Source organism: Thermobia domestica, chromosome 7, assembly GCF_964235325.1.
Source record: "Thermobia domestica chromosome 7, izTheDome1.hap1.1, whole genome shotgun sequence".
NCBI lineage: Eukaryota > Metazoa > Arthropoda > Insecta > Zygentoma > Lepismatidae > Thermobia > Thermobia domestica.
This window is the reverse complement of record NC_137460.1, coordinates 236,430,808-236,450,829: the sequence shown is the minus strand read 5'-3', so window position 1 is coordinate 236,450,829 and position 20,022 is coordinate 236,430,808. Positions and strand designations below refer to the sequence as shown.

The 20,022-nt window shown below is 35.3% G+C and overlaps 1 long non-coding RNA gene across 1 annotated transcript; it reads right to left on the bottom strand.

The window, feature by feature from the left end:
- Window positions 1–430: 430 nt before the first annotated feature.
- LOC145690766 (uncharacterized) lies at window positions 431–17,441 on the bottom strand. Its single transcript, XR_014132274.1, has 4 exons — window positions 17,343–17,441; window positions 9,296–9,477; window positions 7,573–7,711; window positions 431–4,307 (listed from the first exon to the last, which is right to left on the bottom strand). It is a non-coding gene; the product is annotated as an uncharacterized LOC145690766 (long non-coding RNA).
- Window positions 17,442–20,022: the final 2,581 nt, after the last annotated feature.

Here is a 20,022-nt window from a genome sequence, read left to right as displayed (position 1 = left end):
ATACGATTAAAGCTCATATGAAGTTATCTGTTTAGAATTAGTCATACTACCGTTTCTCAAAGTATTGCCCTTTTCCCTTGAAACACCTTATATGTTTAATAATTTGTAGATACTGTATGTTATCTTTGAAGTATAAAAAAAAAAAAAAAAAAAAAAAGAACGTGAGCAAAATATCTATCGTAAGAAGGAAGGAGCCAGAAAACCAGATATAGTGGAATTTTATTTTGCCATGTGTTATAGCTCAATATTCCAAGAAAGAAAGAAAGAAAGAAAGAGGGAAAAAGGGGGTTTCCTGAGAAAATCTTACGTATTCAGAATTCTTACATACCTGTGTACAAGGTTATATGGATTTTACTGAAAATCTTGTTTTCTATTCTGGAACTTAAGACAGAGGATGGAAGAAAAAAAAGTAATGAAACTAAACAACAAGTACTACAATATTTTGTTTATTACGATCCTATTCTTCAATTCTACAAAACACATAAAAATCAAAAATACTGAAATTACAATACGACACCTCACCAAAAATGAGTATGCGAGCCCTAAATATTCCTTTGCCAATCAGAGTCTGAGCCATGTATTTTAAAGTGAAAAAAAATAAATAAAAAAATCCGAAGTCCTTATAAAACATGTATGGTAAATATACCCTATTTCACAGATAAATTTATGGTGTCATAATTCTTTTCTTCAATCTAAGCAAACAATTGTACGCAATATTGTTCATACTGTTGCGTATACTGTTGATAACATGGTGATCGCTGTTCAAAGTTACCAACACCAAAAGCATGCAACTTATGTAATAAGGAATAAAGATGTAGATACTACAATATCTAATAAACTTACCCATAATACAAACATTTTCTTTAATTTATGAATTAATTCAATTACATTTACAAATGATGATTTCAGTTATCACGCGTTAAAATAATTTGTATTTAAGATGATTGTAGTTTCACAACTGAACTTTACATTGATACACACCAAAACTAAGCAATATCAGAAAAACAACACTATATCATCTCAACCTCGAAGGAAGTGGTCATTTCAATATACTGTACATAATTCTTCTAACACTCTTAAATTACATTTATATTAAATGATTCGTATTTTAAATGTTCGTTTCTCTAATCCTTGTCTGTGAAGAAATTTATAGTGTATGAGAAATGCACAATTTCATATTTACTTGATGAAAAAGATAAAATTAAAAAAAAAAAGTATATACTTTCCCAAATACAGAGCTTAGATAGAAAAATAATGGCAACACTGTTCACACGGCAGAAGGATGTGTCTCAGCACTACAGGAGTTCCACAGGTGATAAGGGAGTGTGAGACGATGAAGTACGGCGAGAGATAACGACTATGTGTTATTCAGTCAAAACAAAGCAATGTTCTAGAGAAGGCAATTTGATGCGCCATAACAATATGTTTCGGAAAAACGACGTGCGTGGATCGAGATTGAAGTGGCAAGTGGGTGCAGTTCACAACAATGTTTTCAGGGACTTCGTGGCGACCTCTTCATCAAAAATGACCACTTCGCGAAAAGCACCACAACACAAGGAAAGACATCATACATACAACATGGTGATCGCTGCGGTACCTTGACAAAGACTGACGTGCTGACGGTTATGACGCCTTCCACACGTGTGGTAAAAAAGATACAGAGATGGGAGCCAATTGAATTCAGGGAATGTAACAGATGTTTTATGCATAAAACCAGATAGGACTTATAACATTGTTCTCATTACTTGTATATGATCAGACCTTTGACGACTCTATACGTAAAGGATTCGCTATACTACAACGTACGTTAAAAAATGTAAATAACTTTTCACTGATGGTGATGTCCTGTCTGATATGAACCAATGATCTAACCAGAAAGAAGAAAATATTACATGAATCATATAATACACTTCCAAACCAGCTTGTCTAAGGTCGACGATATCAATGGACTACAGTAAGATATCAAAACAAATGCTAATAATTGGTTAAAAGCACTACGAATTGATTTTCAACTAGCTCCATTCTTTCTTCGAAGGGTGTGCAAATTATACATACATTTCTAAACATTCAATAGATTTTGGTAATATATTGAATTCTGGAAATGAGATGTTCGGCATGACTCATTGCTATCAAGGAATATGGTGACGTTTGAAGCTATTCCCAATCAAAACATAGAAGTACTAACCAAATCCAAAGTGTAACGTACACACTTAACGTAAATGTATTCACTAATATTATAAAGGTAACCAACAAAGTTCTGTTACTTTTTGTGAGGTCTGCATTCAATTGGCCCACACACCGTAAGTTGAATGCAAATGGAGATAAGGCGAAGGTCAGTTCTTGGTATGGGTATATCCAACATACTATGTGATGGTGGCAGTTCAGTTACACCGTGAACTTGCGTAAGGACAGAGTTAACATGGGACAGAATGTCACAAGGGCGTGAATGCTGTACGAGTTCAAACTGGGGTCAAATGCCGCTGCAGCGCGGCGGAAAATATGCCACGTCTTTGGTGAGGGTATCCTGACTACGTAGAAAGCGCAGTGGTGGTTTAACAAGTTTAAGAACGGTGACGAAACACTCGAAGACGCACCACGTGCGGGAAGACCACCACATGTACAAAATGAAGATCTTCAAGCAGCAATTCAGGCAAACAGTGGCCAGATATGTGAGGAACTGGGACTACAATTCAGTATGAGTGGAGAAACCATTACAAACTGAGTCGATAGGTCCCACATAATTTGACTCCGAGCCAGAATGCAACGTGAGCAGATACCTGCGTTTCTTTGCTGTCTCGTCTGAGCAAGGAGCCATTTCTGAACACGGTGTTGATATGTGATGAGAAGTGGGTCTTGTACGAAGCTCCATGGCGCCGTTATTATTCGTTACTATCCCATTAACTGGTTTCAAAATAGCCGAAACCAGCACAGCACTAGGTCTTCCTTGTGTGTTTGGTGGACTGCTCGCGGCATCGTGCATCTGGAACTGCTACCACCTGGTCAGAGCATCAATGCAACTGTGTACTGTCAGCGGTTGAGCCGTGTTGAAGAAAAATTTAAAACTTTGGAGTCAGCACTTCTGTTACAGGACAAGGCTAAGCCCCACGTGGCTAGGATGACCCGGGACACCATTCTACACCTTGGATGGGAAACACTATTGCACCCAGCATACTCCCCGGACATTACACTATCCGATTATCACCTGTTTCATTCCTTGGACAATCACCTTAGAGGACGCCAGTTCAAATCCCTAGTAGAGATGCAAAATGCACTTGATACCTCCTTTTGTTTTACGGCCCATTAGGTTCTATTACGATGGAATCCATGACCTTCCAGAACGTAGGCAGAGGGTGTTGATGCTGATGGGGATTATTTTTGATCGTCCAGGTACGTCTTAGGTGACATATCGATGTTCGAAGGTGGTGGGTGAAAAAGCTTCAGAACTTGATTATATTTATAGGCAGGAATGAAAACCTAATTTTCGATAATAAACTACTTATTATTTACACTTACCTAAATGCAGTTTAACAAGTTTATATTCACTACAGAGAATGATGTATGTCATCTCAGATTTGTACCGCTAATATGGAACTTACATCTTAGCTCTTAACTTAGAACATACCCAGATACTTTCTAATAATTATAAACCTGTTTTTCTCAATTTTAATGATCATTCATAAAAAGAACGTATTGCAAACGAAAGAACACCATGAACGTATTGCAACAAACGGGCAATAAATTCAACAAGTTGTTCAAATGAAGCCTCTATAAAAGAAAGAAAAAATAACTGGTATTGCAAGAGTTCCGACGATTTTTTTTTTTTTTTCAATAAATACGTGTTTTGATTTCTACTGACCAAATGGCAGGCTTACATTATACCTGACAAGTTTCATGTGAGCCTGAATAAACGTTAACAATACATGGAAACGTTTCAAGAAATGCCATAAGTACTGATTTAAGTAAATATGAAGTGCTTTGTCTATCATACATGTTAAGTAAATTTAAATTTACCAATTAGTATATTTTGTTTCAAAAATAGAATTTTTATCATGTTCTCAATTTCGTAAATGTTTTATTTGGTCGCACTTGCGTACTCGTTCACACTTCCAGCTTGTGTAAGTTCGTTGATTTCAATGAACAACACCAAGATATCAAAGTGGATGCTCACAACTGATCAAAAGCACCACAGATTGATATCCAACTGACTCCATTCTCTCTTCCAGGCTTGTGCACATCATGCATAACAATAAATTTCTTCATTCTCTGCTCCTTACAAGGAATGTGACAATTTTTGTACTGCAACTCACCTACAAAAAAAGTTTTGGAAACAATGAAAACCATTTCTAAAATATCAAGAAACTAACATTCTAGTATGCAAAAATATCACAAGAAAAAAAAAAAAAAAGAAACTTATACACGGGTTAGGCAAAACAAATAGTTATCACTCAACGATCATACAGCAATTATATTAAGAATAATTAATACTTATATAGTGTGTGTCTTGGGAATCACAATGGTATTATCATATTCCTAGTGTTATTTCGGGAACCAATTATGTTGCCTTCGATTTCTAGACAGTAAAAGACAGCTTCGGCTTTACAAATATTTTTACAGTTTATTTAACTCACGTATTCTGTTTATTGCTGTTTAAATAAAAGAATTAGTTTTAAGTTAGCACGAAACAAAGTTTAGTAAATCATTTGCAGTTTTAGTTTTCTGTTCTGCATGCGTTTTCCAATTACACTCAGAGAAAAAGTCTTTTACTTGCCTGTTTCACGAGAATTTGTATTCGAAGTACACAGAAGCAGTAACTTACTATAATTTGTAGATGTGTTTGAGAAATACCCTTGTTAAGTTATAAAGGCAGAAGTTCAATTAAAGTATATTTTAATAGGTTAAAAAGTGCCTTCTTTTTAACACAGTGTTCGAATCCAACTTCGATTCAGTATTAGAAGATTGTGAAGACTCTGCATTAGATGAAGAGAAATATTGAAGCTGCATACGTTTAGAAAATTGTGTTAACTCTTCTTTAATCTTCTTGCAGAATATTAATATTCCAAGTTCTATTATAGTTATTATTTGGAAATCAGATGTTCCTTTCGTATTATTACAATTATAAAATTATGAGTTAAACATTCTAAGTTAGTTGCAGAGCCTTTGATAAGAGTGCTTCCAATATACTACGTGTTCTGTCAACCTGTCAGAAGCCAACTTTCGTTAACTGTACAGTAGTTTAATTGTTTTTCTTTTTCCTCGAAAGCTCTCCGTTATAACTTTTAATTACTCCCTCCTTAGTCCTTTAACACTTAGTGATGCACATCTTGCATAAACGGCTTGTTTTAAGCATGGTGAACCTAATACTTCAATTTACCAATTTTTAAAAATAAACCTCGAAAATAGTTAAATATTAATTGGGAGTTTGATGCAATAAGGGCGTAGGACTGAAATATGCATTTGGAGAAAACTATGTTGAAAATTTAGGTGGAGTTTTTTTCTTACATAAAACAATGTAATATGCAGCATTTTATTCCGATATCGAGTTGAAATTTTGACAGGAGGCTTAACAAGCATGATAAAAACCACTCATGCATTTGATGCAAAAAGGGCGTAACCTTTTAAGCGAAAGGCTTACGCCCTTATTACATCAAACTCCTCAATTCTACTACGATACTTCCTAAGTAAATAACAATGAAGTAAATAAATAAATGAAAGAAAATCTATGACAAATTATCGGGTAAAAATAAAATAAATCTATTATGTTTAGTTTTCTTTAGTGCCTGAATTGTAAAAATACATTGTGAACTACCTTAAGATGAAAGAAATGGGCTTGTTCTCTAGTGCATATAACAACGGACAATGTATTTCCTCATTCCATTCACTACTCAGAACGTGGAACACAGATATAGTCCAATGATCTTCCCTGAATACATTCCTCATTAATTCAAACTCAAGCATACGGCTCGAAGCCTGTTAAAGGTAATTCACGATTAACTGAATTTCATAGACCAAACCACTAACACTAGATATTGGACCCTCAATTAACGTGGAACTGTAAACTATTAGTTCAGTGTAGATAATAAATACATAAAATAAAATAGAATTATTACTGAAAATACGTCAATAAAAAAAGGTTATTCAGTGCGCAACAAACAAATAAAATCCAATGAAAACGAACATCTACAATCTCACAATTTTGAATTTTGAATGCAGGGATCAAAACAGCTCTCAGGTACAATGTGTGATCAAAAATACGATTTTTTTTTTTCCCCTTTTAAGCAGCAACTGCTGACGCTACTCTCATTTGATGTAATTTGTTCGATAGCTGATCCGTTGAGACAGCCAGCGTCAAGATGAAACACGTTCTGACTTGTCACTCCGCGTCCAGAGCCGCTAGAGGGAGGTCGTGTTTACCGTGTCTTTCGCGCATCATGGATTTCGAACAACGCGGAATATTAAGTACTGTTTCAAGTTGCAGATAAGTGCCAAGAAACTCACGAAATATTAATTGGTGTATGCTGATAATGCTGTAACTCTGAAGACTGTTTACAAGTGGTATGAACGATTTAAAAGCGGAAATGAATCGGTAGAGGACAAGCTATCTTCGGGACGTCGATTAACCACGAAAAAAAAAAAAGTGCATAAAGTGGAAAAATTTGTTCGTTTAAACAGGCGAATAACTATTTAAGAGCTTACCGAAGAACTTAGCATCTCACAATTTTAGCATTTTAACCGCCGATTTGCCAATGAGGAGAGTGGATGCGAAATTCGTTCTCCGACTTTCGACTGACGAACAAGAGTTTTTGACCGATAAAAATATTGGTGTTTGTCCACATCCACACGTACTCTCCGGATATAGTACCATGCTAGTTCTGCCTCTTCCCCAAAATTAAAACTGTGCTTAAAGGAAAACGTTTTGACACCATTCCTGACTCAAGAGGGTTACGACAGAGCAGCTGAACGCCCTTCCAAAAGCCTTCCAGGAATGCTTCCAGTCATGGATTCAACGTTGGGATAAGTGCATTGCTAGCCAAGGTCAGTACTTTGAAGGAGATTAAATCGAATTCCATGTAAGCTTATTACTTTGTTTTTAACATGGTAAAATTATTCACCGTATCTTTTAACCACGTATATTTCGAAAAATACGGAAATACTTAAATTTTAAAATATGAAAATAAAATTTTTGACACCTTATTCATTAGAAGTATGAAACTTTAAATACAAGGGAACCTTAAAAAAGAAGATATTAAAAATATGTATTTGAACAGCACTATTAAGATAAATATTCATGGGTGTTCATTTTGTTACTATGTTTTAATATTCAAAGTAAATTTAGATATAATATTGGCAAACAATAAATTTCTTGAAATGTTAATTTGCTGATCGAATGTAAACACACTTCTTCATTTCTTCATTCAGCTATATGTCTTTATGTACAGTAAGACAAAATACAATCACTTTCACGTACAAATTCTACATTACTGCTCTGAGTTTACATCAACCTCTCTATACTCGTATTTAGGCCTTGCATTCTACTCTTACTTAAGCAAGATGCAATTATTGTTGCAAACTTACGGTGAGTCACACGTTAAGCATCATCCATTGAATTCTTCGATTACTGTATTTGGGGAAACTGGAAGTTACACATCCTATTCATCTTAGCGATGACACGTACTTAACTTACTAAGGTATCCAGGCATAACTGCTAGACACCCTGTAATCGAAAAACAATTATTTATATATATATATAGATAGATAGATAGATAGATACATCTAGATCTAGATATATACACAAATAAATAATAAAGAAATAAACATATAAATATGCTACTTCTTAAGTGTTACATAAGGATCTTTTCCTCCTGCAAATCGTACGCAGAATAGTGTTGCTACATTTGGAAGACCACACCAAACGTGTCACATACTCAAGATGGCCATGGTTAAAATCATGATTTATGGTAGCAGGTTAAAGTAATTTTGAATATGATCGATTCTGTTTATTTATTAATTAATAGAATAATCTGCAAGTAGGTATCTAATATTTATCCTAGTAATTATTAAGATACATACCAGTTTTCAGAATTCAAGTTTTCTCACCATTTTTCTCGGCCTTTTCAGTTTCTCTACGTTCACAATATATTCCACTTCCCGCTTTTACGTTAAGGAAAATTTGAATTCTCCGTCATTCACATCTTGTAAACCAGCGAATGTAGAGGAGAAATGGTTAATTAAATTTAAAAAAGAACTTGGGATACAGGAAAAAGTTAACTGTATATTGAACTTCAAAAGTACTAATAGTATTACATAAATACCTTCCAATGCTATGCAAATTGTATAATACATAGCCAGACAGAAATAACTAACAGTTAGATGTACAAAATGTATTCTGAAAATTGTTTACTTTAATGTTGTTCTTTACTGCTAGATATTTAGAGTAATCGCAAATAATCTTTGTAAATCTATATACTGTTAATTATATATAGCCTGAAAAGCTTTCCACCATTTTCTCTTTTTCTGTTAAGTCCCTTGAAAAGTATAAAACCGGATTTATACTGTATAGCAAAAGGTACAACTATTCTACGAAAACCATCTAGCAGTTTTCAAGGTTTACATAATAATTTTACACTAAGAAGAATCAGAATTGTAGATACTCTTGATCTCAATTCGGAACTAAACGTTTGAAATATTGATGCTTCAACTAGAAAAGTAGTGTTTTGTATTCTTTTTCTTTCTTTATTTCTTCGGCAGTGTCATTTAAGAAAGAACAAGGAAGCAAAACAATTTCCACTCTTGACTCAACTGACCATGTTTGTAATTCGTTAGAAACAATGTTTAAGCACTGTACAGAACAGTAAAACTGAAGTTCAGAAAACTAAATCATTCTCAAAAGGAGCCTCAATGCGCTCATAAAATTAGCTTTCTCTAATATGTCCACATTTGATAAAACTAATTTCATTCCTTTCGTTCAACGCATTAACTATGCGATGATCGGGAAGCTGATTTCCCCTGTTCTGTGTAAGTAACACTCAATGGCAGCACTATGTGATTCTTCCTTTAATTTGAAAGTGAGACTGTATAATGAAGAATACCTACATATATGTTTTGTATGAAGGATGTCCTATATCGGAGTGTTTGATTGTGGAGAAAAAACAGTGAATGGGTGTCGATAAGGTATTTCCTTGCTACATACAAATACTGATGTAAGTTCAAAAATACAATAAAATAAAATAAAGAATGAAATAAATAATCAGCTTTATCAGAACATTGTATCTTAATATTGACATCTTAATATCATTACCTAACACAGAGTTCCTCGCATTCTGCTTATTTACGAGCAGAGATTTGATAGCGTGGTCTGGTTAAGGAGACCACAAGGAGAGAGTACAAAGTGGTCTTGAATGATTTTGTAATTAGTAAACTGCCAACTCTTGAGATTCAAACAGCGGAGCAGTTCGCGATACAGTGCTGTCAATCTCAGTTCTGCAAAAGGATAAAAGCGAAAACAATAAGTATCAAATGTCCACATGCAAGGATCATAAGTTTAGCGAAGTATTAATTAAATAAATCTTATGATGTAATAATACAGATATATCACATTAGTTGGCGAGTTGCTTTTATATATGAAGAAGTATCGACACTGATAACCAATGAGAATGCATTGTTATTTAGAAGCATTTAAAAAAAAATCGACAGGTACATAAAAATCTAAACTTGCTCATACTTCTATACACGAGGACAAAAATAAAAGGGAAAAATACAGGAAATGGTATGTAGTCTATTCGATTGAGTCGTCTATGACTCCTACAAAGTTCCCACTCAAACTAAATAATCAAATTTACAGCTTTTTCATGGTCCAAAAATTTTCAATTTCAAGATTGAAAGGTTCGTTAATGAACGCACAACAGCACGGTATGAAAGCTTTTCTTCCTTTTTTCTGTTAACTTTTAACCGTGTCCACGTATATTACTATGTTTCGATAGCCAACCTCGCATCGTAAGATGATAATGGTTTGAGCAACATTTTCAGTTGTGTAGCTTGAATAAAAATTAGGACTCAATCCTCTTTTAACCACATTCCTGAGAAACCTATCCTTCCATTTTTACTTTTTACGTCGATTGATTGTGACGATTGTTATACTCTGAAGACTGTAAAGAAAAAGATTAGTACGTGTACAGAATCATATTACAGTAACTGTAATTCCTCAAGTCCTTTGCACTACCTAGCCTTTAATTCTCCCCTGGAGCCTTAATCACGAAGGTTAAAAACAAGACGGAAATAATAAAAACATCAGCCAAGTAAAAGCAACAGACTCGCCAGGGCTGAACAGTGTCGAAGCAGCTGGTCACTTATTTAATGGAGAAGCAGCATGCTTTAATACGGTGGATGTAGTTTTTGTATTCTTTTGATCAGACATAGAAGGTTGCCAGCTCATATCATAAATTTTTATTTGTGTATTGTGAATCACGTTGATATTCTGTATATCGGAAAATTTTCCTTGAGACAATGAGTCGCATGAGCTGTGTGAATTTTAAATTATCCATAAAGATCTTATGGATATGGATATTATTATAGAGGTTCAATATATCTCTATAATAATAATTTTTTGACAATATCCAGAACAATATAACAGTCCTTGTTATTTTTATTCCGTCAAAGTCACCGTCCAGTACATCTATACCATTTTGATAATGTTACAAATAATTTCAAGTGAAATCCATGATGTTATTTTAAACATGTTTACAAAGGTTACTGTTCTTTACACGAATAATATTTTTATAAAAGTACATTTATTTTTATAAAAGAACAAGTAATTGTACATCCATTGATGCAATAATGTTTTATCTCTTTAAGGAGGTTACTGGTTACTATACCTACACAATACATTTAAAGTTTTCAAAATATGATTAACGCCCAAGATGTAAAAGCAGCACTAAATGTTCTTAGAAAAATCACCAATGACAATAGAGGAAGTAAGTAACGATTGGGGATAATTCAAAATTCAACCCCAATACTTTCACTTAAATAGCATAATTAGCATTTAATACTAATTCCTAATGCTTTTTCTTCAGTTCGCGACTTGTATTATACGAGAAGACAGATTTGATTTAAATGAAAAAAATCTATTTAAATAAAAAAAAAAATAACAAAAATGATTTTTTTCCACCTGCACAGAAACTTTAAATAGTGTTCAATCTCATACCTGCCTTTCCACTGTCCCGAAACAAATTCCATGGCAAGACATACCAATAGAAAGGAAGGAAAATCGCTCAAACTCTAAGACAGAAACTGAATTTACTGTGTGTGTGTGTGTGCATAAAATTAACTACTAGTATTACTTTGAAATTCCTAACTATATTTTACACCTAGTTTTAACAGAAATCTTTATACAAGAGAATTTGCTTTAAAACCTAGTGAGAAATGCACAAGCCGAAGTAGCAAATAGGAGTGCAGCACAGAATTGGGGCGTCGAATGTCCAACTTGTATCACTGTCATTCACATTATATTACATCAATAAAAAAAGTCGTTCCGAGTGTATATATTGTAAAATGAAAGGAAAACTTTGAGTTTTACGTCCCAAGATTATGCCGGCTAAGGTAAGCGAGACGGTGGTTATGAGAAATAGTGATAAGAAGGAAGTGGGAGAACCACGAATAAACCCACACACACGGGGTTTGTCCACCACAAAGTTCACTTGGCGCGAGCTGGGATCGAGCCAGGGACCCCAAGCACCAGAGGAGACCACTGAGCCATCGCGGCTTCTGTACATTATATTGTGTACGATACCCCTGTGAAGGACTATATGGTAAAGATGATTTTATTATGTTATTTTTATCAATTTGATTCAACTTGAGGTATGTTGAAAAAAAGTGCAAGTACTTAATATTATTCCAAAAGACCAAGACCAGTAAATAAACAAATAAAAAAAAAGATGCATACATGAGTACATTACCTGTAACATGAGTTATAATGACGAAGCCGTAAAGCAAGCTGTCTGGTCTTTACGGTGTAATACTCCATAAGGAAACTATAATAAAATAGGCCTGTAATAGCACTGTGGTAAGGAAACGTGTGGTCATAAAAGTGTCTCAAAGAAGAGGGCATGGGGTTCTGTACCATAAAAAAATTTTTTCCCACTAATTTTGTTTATACAGCTCTTTCCATTGACGATGCACATGCTCCCTACGGACGCACCACCGGACTCCAGCTTCGGTTAGAGATACTACTTGCTTACTAGTGGTCATCTGGCACAGGACGTTTAGCAGTTTTTTGCTTGACAGTCTTTATAGCATATGTCATAACGAGGGGCATGAGTTAAGCCTTCCAAAAATCAATCTGTACACAGGAATGAAACTCGTCCCGCAAGAAATGTTTGAAGGTCGTAAGAGTATATTTAATCATAAAAGAATGAAATGCATTGCAACATAAGGTATGATCTCAGATTCTTAACCTGCATGATTGTTGTTATATTAAGTTCCAAATCAAGCAGTCTTCCTTTGTGAAGTAATTTAAGGTGCTGATTGAGAATAATAAAAACATTTCCCTTTCACTTTTTTTGCCTTAAATGATTCCCTAAGATTCTAGGTCCTTATTAACCTGGCACATGCCGAAATTATTGTGCATAGGTTGACAATAAGCATGCAAACTGATGTACCCAGGAAATAACTACGTGCTATGCTATTACCATGAAATTCACTCAAAGTGCCTTAGAAATCGTTTCTAAGGGTAGGAGTAAAATTTGTGTGTGCCAGACACAAATACGCGTCCGGGTGTGTCAAATAAACGACTGTAATATATATACATCAACTTGTGTTAGGAGCAGTTAAAAGCGAAAATGTTATCTAAGTGAATCAGGCCAAAAGCGTAGCAAGGTTGCCCGCACCAAGGGAACAAGCGCGTTAGCGACAGAGGTGCATATTGACAACGACAGTGCATTTAAACATAAAAGATTTCGTACATGGTGCAAAAATACTGCGCCGGCGGAAATTAGTAGGGTTAAGTGCTATATCGCCGGACCAATCTTAGGAAATTTGCCGGGTCAGTTGGAGAATTTATTTAAGTTTGTGAGGAAGAATGAATGAAAGTCAGGTAACGGGAGTAGTAAAAGCTAAGAAAATGGTTGAGTTTGTAAGTTCTAATCGGCAATGTATGTGGAGGTGGATGGACTATTTCGCGGAGATAATGGCGCGAAAGGAGCGTGGAAATGGCGCGTGTATGTTAAGGCGGTCACATATCATGTGTGAGTTATATAGAACTATTGAAAAATAACGAGCGACAGTTGTTGAAATTTTACGAAAGACACGGTATGTAAATCAGGCGAACAATGTGTGGTAAATGGGAAATGAATTGAAAATACAGAAAAGAAAATGAACATATTTTCAGCGTGGGAAAAGGGTACGTGGGATTCATTTTCTTCTTAAAATTGCAAAAGTTTGCAAGCCTCAGTTTTGAAGGTAAGCGACTTCTAACTCAAAGGCAATGTACGTCTGCACAGTGTACAGAAGCTATATTTTATCTTTACAAGTGAAACGTTACTAGTATGAAATCATGACAAGTCATGGTTTGTCCAAGCGGCCTAGCCCAAAAAAACCCGGTGGTTTTTTTTCGGATTGCACCCATCTAAAAAATCCACCTGGCTTTTTGTTAGTATATTATTGGTACAACTAAGGTGATCACATTGAATTTTTTTTTTCCCAGATTTTGGACTTTTCTTGGGCGAATTAAATGCTTTCACGTTAAGGTACACACTAACATTCAACATAAGACCTTCATAAATTTCTAAATGCAATGAATGAATTACAAAAAGAAAGAAAAAAAAACTTAGCTTGGGATAATTGTGGAGCAAATTAATGTATGGATTATGCTTATAGCCTGTTTGAAGTAAAATAGAAAATACTTTCCGTGAACAGTGTCCTTCCCAACTTGGCGACATCGAGGTTTTACGGATTTAAGGGCATAGGTGCAGCGATGTAAATACGCTAGTTGTTGCTCAGGGCAAGAACTCGACTTAGCGCCCCCCAAATATTTACCCAATCAGGCACCCGGGGAACAAGCCACGTTTGTTCCCCTAGTTACGTCACTGCATAGGTGCCGGTACTACCAGGAAATATGTAAATACATTAGTGAAACTATCAGAATGACTTCTTACCTTTGATGGTAAACATAAGTAATTATAATTATAGACATACAAGTAATCATTCTTCAGTAAAATTTGGTTTTCCAACAGCAGCAGCTTAGTTCAGTTCATTTGTTGCTACTTTTCAAATATGCATTCTGTAGAATCAACACCAGCAATAGTGTAAAAATTCTTGAAAAATTAAGAAGCTTAATGCTTGAAGCTCTGACGACTACGTAACGCTTACTATTTCAAGTGCTGAATTCATACTTCCATACTAGTGGAAGATTGATTCCCATAAACGAACGCACAAAGCATCTGAAGTGAATACTTCAACAATAAAACTATTTATTTTACGCTGGAAGATACATAATTTGATTTAAAACATTTTGAAACATTTAGATAACTTCATAAAATATGAATTATACCTTTGTTTTTTAAAATTAATTTTCGGGAAAGAACTGTCTTGCAACAAGTGCTCGGGAAATCCCCGTAATTGAACGCACAAAGTATCGGAAGTCAACTTCAACAATAAAATCATTTATTTTACGCTGGGAAATATTTATTTTATATTCGACATTTTAAAACATGAAAGATATCTTAGTTTTAATTTAATATATTTGGTATTCACATTTGGCGAACGTCACTGAGGCGGCTTCTCGACACGATCTACATGTCTCCACTTGTGTGGTATCTCCCTGTACCACACACTACAGGGTAAAACTTTCGGTCCTCTAAGTTTAAATTTTCAGGCTACAAGGTACGAGATACGCTAAATTTCCTGTATAGATTTTGGCGGAATACCAACGTAAAATTTCAAAACGGCGGCCATTATTATTATTATTACTGTTCAAAATAGCGGGCATCCACGCTACAAAGCTAAATTTTCGGTCTTTTAAGTTGAAATTTTCAGAGTAGAAGCACGACACACTAAATTAGCTGTATAGATTTTCTCGGTGTTCCAATGAAAAATTTCAAATTGAGGGCCAGTTTTCAAAACAGCAGTAAATAAAAGATTGTTGCAAGTTGTGACATTGACAATCTTAAAAACGTAAGTCACATCTTAACACGTTTGCCTCAAAGGCATTGAAATATTTCGGAGAAAAAAAAACGAAAAAACCCATACGGGCTCAGGTAGGTTGGTTTTTTCAGAAAAACTTGGGCTTTTTCAAACCCTGTCACAAGTGCTATTGAAATTTGTATGACTATCAAAACCCACGTTTTCACTACCCTTGCATATGCGTATACCCACCGTCGCTGACGCGCATGCAATTTTCGGACGCACCCCGCGCGGAACCATCAGCTAGACCCTACTGACTGCAAGTGTATTCCTGCCTTTTAGTGGCCACCTAACACAGGTTGTTCAGTTTTTTGAACTAGTTTGTATGCCCCTAACCTAATGCAATTTAATCTAACCCAACCAAATATAACAGAATGCAGTACATTTTGATTTTCGATTTTCGATCCGGTGACACAGCATTAATGGCAACCAGTATGTTATACACACCTATTTAATACGCACTGATTCATTTTAAACGTAGTATAGATCCTGTAATCGTCCCATACTTACAGTACCACACTTGTATACATGAAATATGATTTCCTGCATGTTGTGTAAAATTCGTCCAACTGTGCAATTTAATATCCTATAACTACTTTCCTTTTTACATGCATAGACTCATTTTAATCTATAATTACAATTTCTATGACGGACTATTCTTAATCAGTACCTATATTGTCCGTAACATATGATAGTTACCTTATTCTTAGTTAACACAAACTAGACAGGTTTCAAAGGTACCACAAGTCGATGCCACGAAATATAAACAAACTGCTTCCCGTGAAGGTTAAAAAAATAAAGCTCACGTTTAGCAGAAGGGGTCCAGCTCTTTTTCCTTTAAGAAAAAAAAACGTACAATTTTGGCGATTTCTGTTCACATTAGCTTAGTTTAGATTAGTTTGTGTTATATTATGTTAGTTTAGGGATACAGCATAATTTTCCAAAAAAGTGATAGAAATTCGCTTATTTCTGCTAGTAGATTACGGTAATTGTTTAGTAATTGGGGGCCAACACTAAAGAAGACAGAAGAGATTGTGCCCTACGGGTGTCTAACCCGCCTTCAGTCTCTGACGCTCGCTCGGCAATACTGTCTGAATTAAATGTTGTTAACCTAAGCCAAACCAATGTGAATAGAATATCGCAAAAAAGTCGGTAAAAACCTATCCCCCCCCCAAATCTAAACACTACCCTAGATTAGTTTAGGTTAGCTTAGAATAGATTTGGTTACATTATGTCTAAATACATGCATCATTCATTTCTCCTGTAAATTCTGTTTTTTACATGCTTCTGGACCACTTCTGCTTAACATACTCCAAAAATAATCGGAATTTATATTTGCACCTAATCTCGTTGTTATCTAAATTAAGTTGTAAGTCAGTAGCTATATCGGCAAATCTTTAGTTTAGGCAAGGCAGTGACAGGAACTGATTGCATTAAGTACAAGGGCAATATTGTAGTAAATTAAAGTCCCCTTATTACTGCCTTTTTAAGGTCGTACATAGTCTATGAATAATCCCTAGCACCAGAAAGGAACCAATGACACCTGTGAATAATACTAACAGTGACGGGATATCACTGCCTTGCCCAAAGTAAAGAGTTACCAAATTAAATAGTAAATCAGTGTATTACATGACATACCATAATGTTTAAGAAAATTACTACTTCACTACTACATTCAAGAAAATATTATTCTGTTATTCAATAAGGCCTATGTTTAGCAGAAGGGGTCCAGCTCTTTCTCTAAAAAAATGTTACAATTTTGGTAATTTCTGTTCACATTCGGTTAGTGTAGGGCAGGGTTGGTTAGTTTAAGTTAGGATAGGCTAGTTTAGGTTAGTTTAATTTATGTTATATTAGTATAGGAGTCCCGCATAATTTTCCAAAAAATAATAGAATTTCGCTTATTTCTGCTAATATTACGTTAGTTTAGTTTAGTTCAGGTTATCTTACGTTAGTTTATGTTAAGTTTAGTTAGATTTGGTTACGTTATGTTACGTCTAAGTACTTGCATCACTCATTTCTCCTGTAAATTTTGTGTTTTTTACGTGCTGCTGGACCCCTTGTACTAAACATACCCCTTAACATACCGGTAATAATAAATTCACCTAGATTTAAAAAAAAAAAAAAAAACCTACTACTACTAAGCGGAACATCGAATTTTACTTGCTTACCATGAAATTCAACCGACTCATACTCAAACGCGTCGTCAGTTTCTTTCGTGCGCTAATTTAGATTTCAACACATAGCAGACGGGCACTTCTTAATCTTACCCAATAAGAAACCATGTTACAAATTGTTTATGACGTTCTCCCTTGTGACGTCACTAAAACTGATGTACGAGTAGCTATTGGCTAGAAATGCAAAAACTTCGACCTAGTTTTCACAATAATATCGTACCTGGGTGTGGATGCAGTCGCTACCATGTTTAAATTGGTCAATTTCCAAAATTTAAGGGGTGGGCCAAGGTACCCCTCCCAAATTTTTCAAGGGGTGCATTAATATACCCATATGTTATGAAAAGTAATGGACCCCTGTATACGTCCATATAACTATATAGGGTAATAATACCTCATCAAAGGGGATAAATTAGGTCAAAAACCCCCGAAATTTAAATTTTTGGCAATTTTTTACCCATGAAAGGGAACGACATAGACACCCAATACTGATAAAGGTACATACTATGGTCCTAGGCTACCACACCAAATTTTTAGATTTGGCAATTTCCAAAATTTAAGGGGGGGTGGTCCTATGTACCCCTAAAAGGGAATGAGGTGGACCACCCAAATTTATCATAATACATATTAGGGTCCTGTACTATAATACCCAATGTTGAAATTGGGCAATTTCCAAAATTTAAGGGGTGGGCCAAGGTACCCCTCCCAAATTTTTCAAGGGGTGCATTAATATACCCATGTCTTATGAAAGGTAATGGACCCCTGTATACGCCCATATAACCATATAGGGTAATAACACCTCATCCAAGGGGATAAATTAGGTCAAAACCCCCCGAAATTTGAATTTTTGGCAATTTTTTACCCATGAAAGGGAACGACATAGACCCCCAATACTGATAGAGGTACATACTATGGTCCTAGGCTACCATACCAAATTTTTAGATTTGGCAATTTCCAAAATTTAAGGGGGGTGGTCCTATGTACCCCTGCCAAAATTTAGGGGGTGGGCCATGGTACCCCTGCCAAAATTTAGAGGGGGTGGTCCTAGGTACCCCTAGGTCATTGACCCCGGCCAGGGACCATGGGTCCTGAGGCAGGGACCCAGGGGCCAAAAAGTTAGGCAAAGTGGGGCCCATACTACTCTGATCATAGAGTTTTCTTGCTCTGGATTTTGCCGTCACTTTTTGCTTTTCGTCTCGGTTAGGTACCTTTTGGACTTTGAAAGATCGTAAACTTTTCCTTGCTTAAATCTGTGCACTGTAGATTGGGACGCTTTGACCACACCAGCAACTGCTCTTTCCGATAAATAAGGATTTTGACGCAGCAATGCAGTAACCCTTTTCTCCAGCTTCGGTTGGCTAGTCCCCGGTTTTCTACCTGAGCCAGGTTTTCTTTCAACAGTTAAATCTTGTGCGTACTTTTTAATTACATTTTGCACAGTAGACCGAGGGTATTTTACGAGTTTGCTTAATTTATTTAAGGACATACCTGGATTTTCGAGGTATTTGTTCACAATTAGTTTTCGTTTTTCTAACTGACTCATCGTTCTTTACCACAGTATGCACACTTCACAACTGACAATCTATTCGTGAGTAAGATCGACAGTCTGCCCTTGCTTATGCACAGTGCTGCCAATGTTCATCTTATATACTAGAAAATATGGAGGGAGGAAAGTGGCCAGGTTTTTTCTGACTCATTCTTTACAGTGTAAAACAGTTTTACAATTCTATAGAAAAATGTAAGTTGCCGATTCTTCTGCCATCTATGGAGCACAATTATATCGCAAATCAATTTTTCAGAAATACAAATTTTTACCGTATTTGGTAATATTATGATGGCCTCATAATATGGTATTGGAATACGGTTTCAACGTAAAAGAAATTAAGTGATCAATAATATATGTAAATATCTTTCTTTGTGATAGTTGCCTTCTCTTACTTAAAACCATTGGCGTCAGCAGCATATAAACTTTGCGGGCGACAAACTATCGAGGGGATTGAGGTGTATAAAATAACCCAGGAAAGTACGAGATCCGGTAGTCTTCCTCCGGAAAATTAAAAAAAAAAAGTAAATAAAAATAAAAATAGTCTTCGCACATTACATTTCATAGCATTTCTAACTTAAACAAAAACTTGAACATTTTTTGCTTTTATTTTTTACCTTTGATAGTCTAGTTTTTTTTTTTTATGTGGTACTAGGAAAGACATACACTTTACAGTTTGTTTGCTTATTCAAACAATAAAATTCAACCTTTACAACTTTAGTTAAACTTACATGATACCAAGTGTGTCAAAAACAAAATAATGATAAAAGGCAGCGTGAAGTGAATATTCAGAAGCAATAAAGTTTTGAAAACAAGGCCTATAACCAATGTAAATGACATGACATGACATAATGTCAATGTACAGTTGACAATTACGTTTTTCTTCTAGTTAAACTAAACTAACTTTGCTGCCCGCTGAATAAAAACAGTTCACTGTTCTACCTTCACCATTATAGGGTCAAAAACTAACTGACTTTTTTCACAATTGAAAACAACTTTTGTGCTACTTTTTTAGCCTCGCATTGTTTTGTGAACGTAGCAGGGGCGTCATTTCACACTTCGCTTGAGGGGGGCAAGAGCACCACCGACATAAGACTTTTACGTTTTGTACTAGTATATTAGTAGACAATCGAT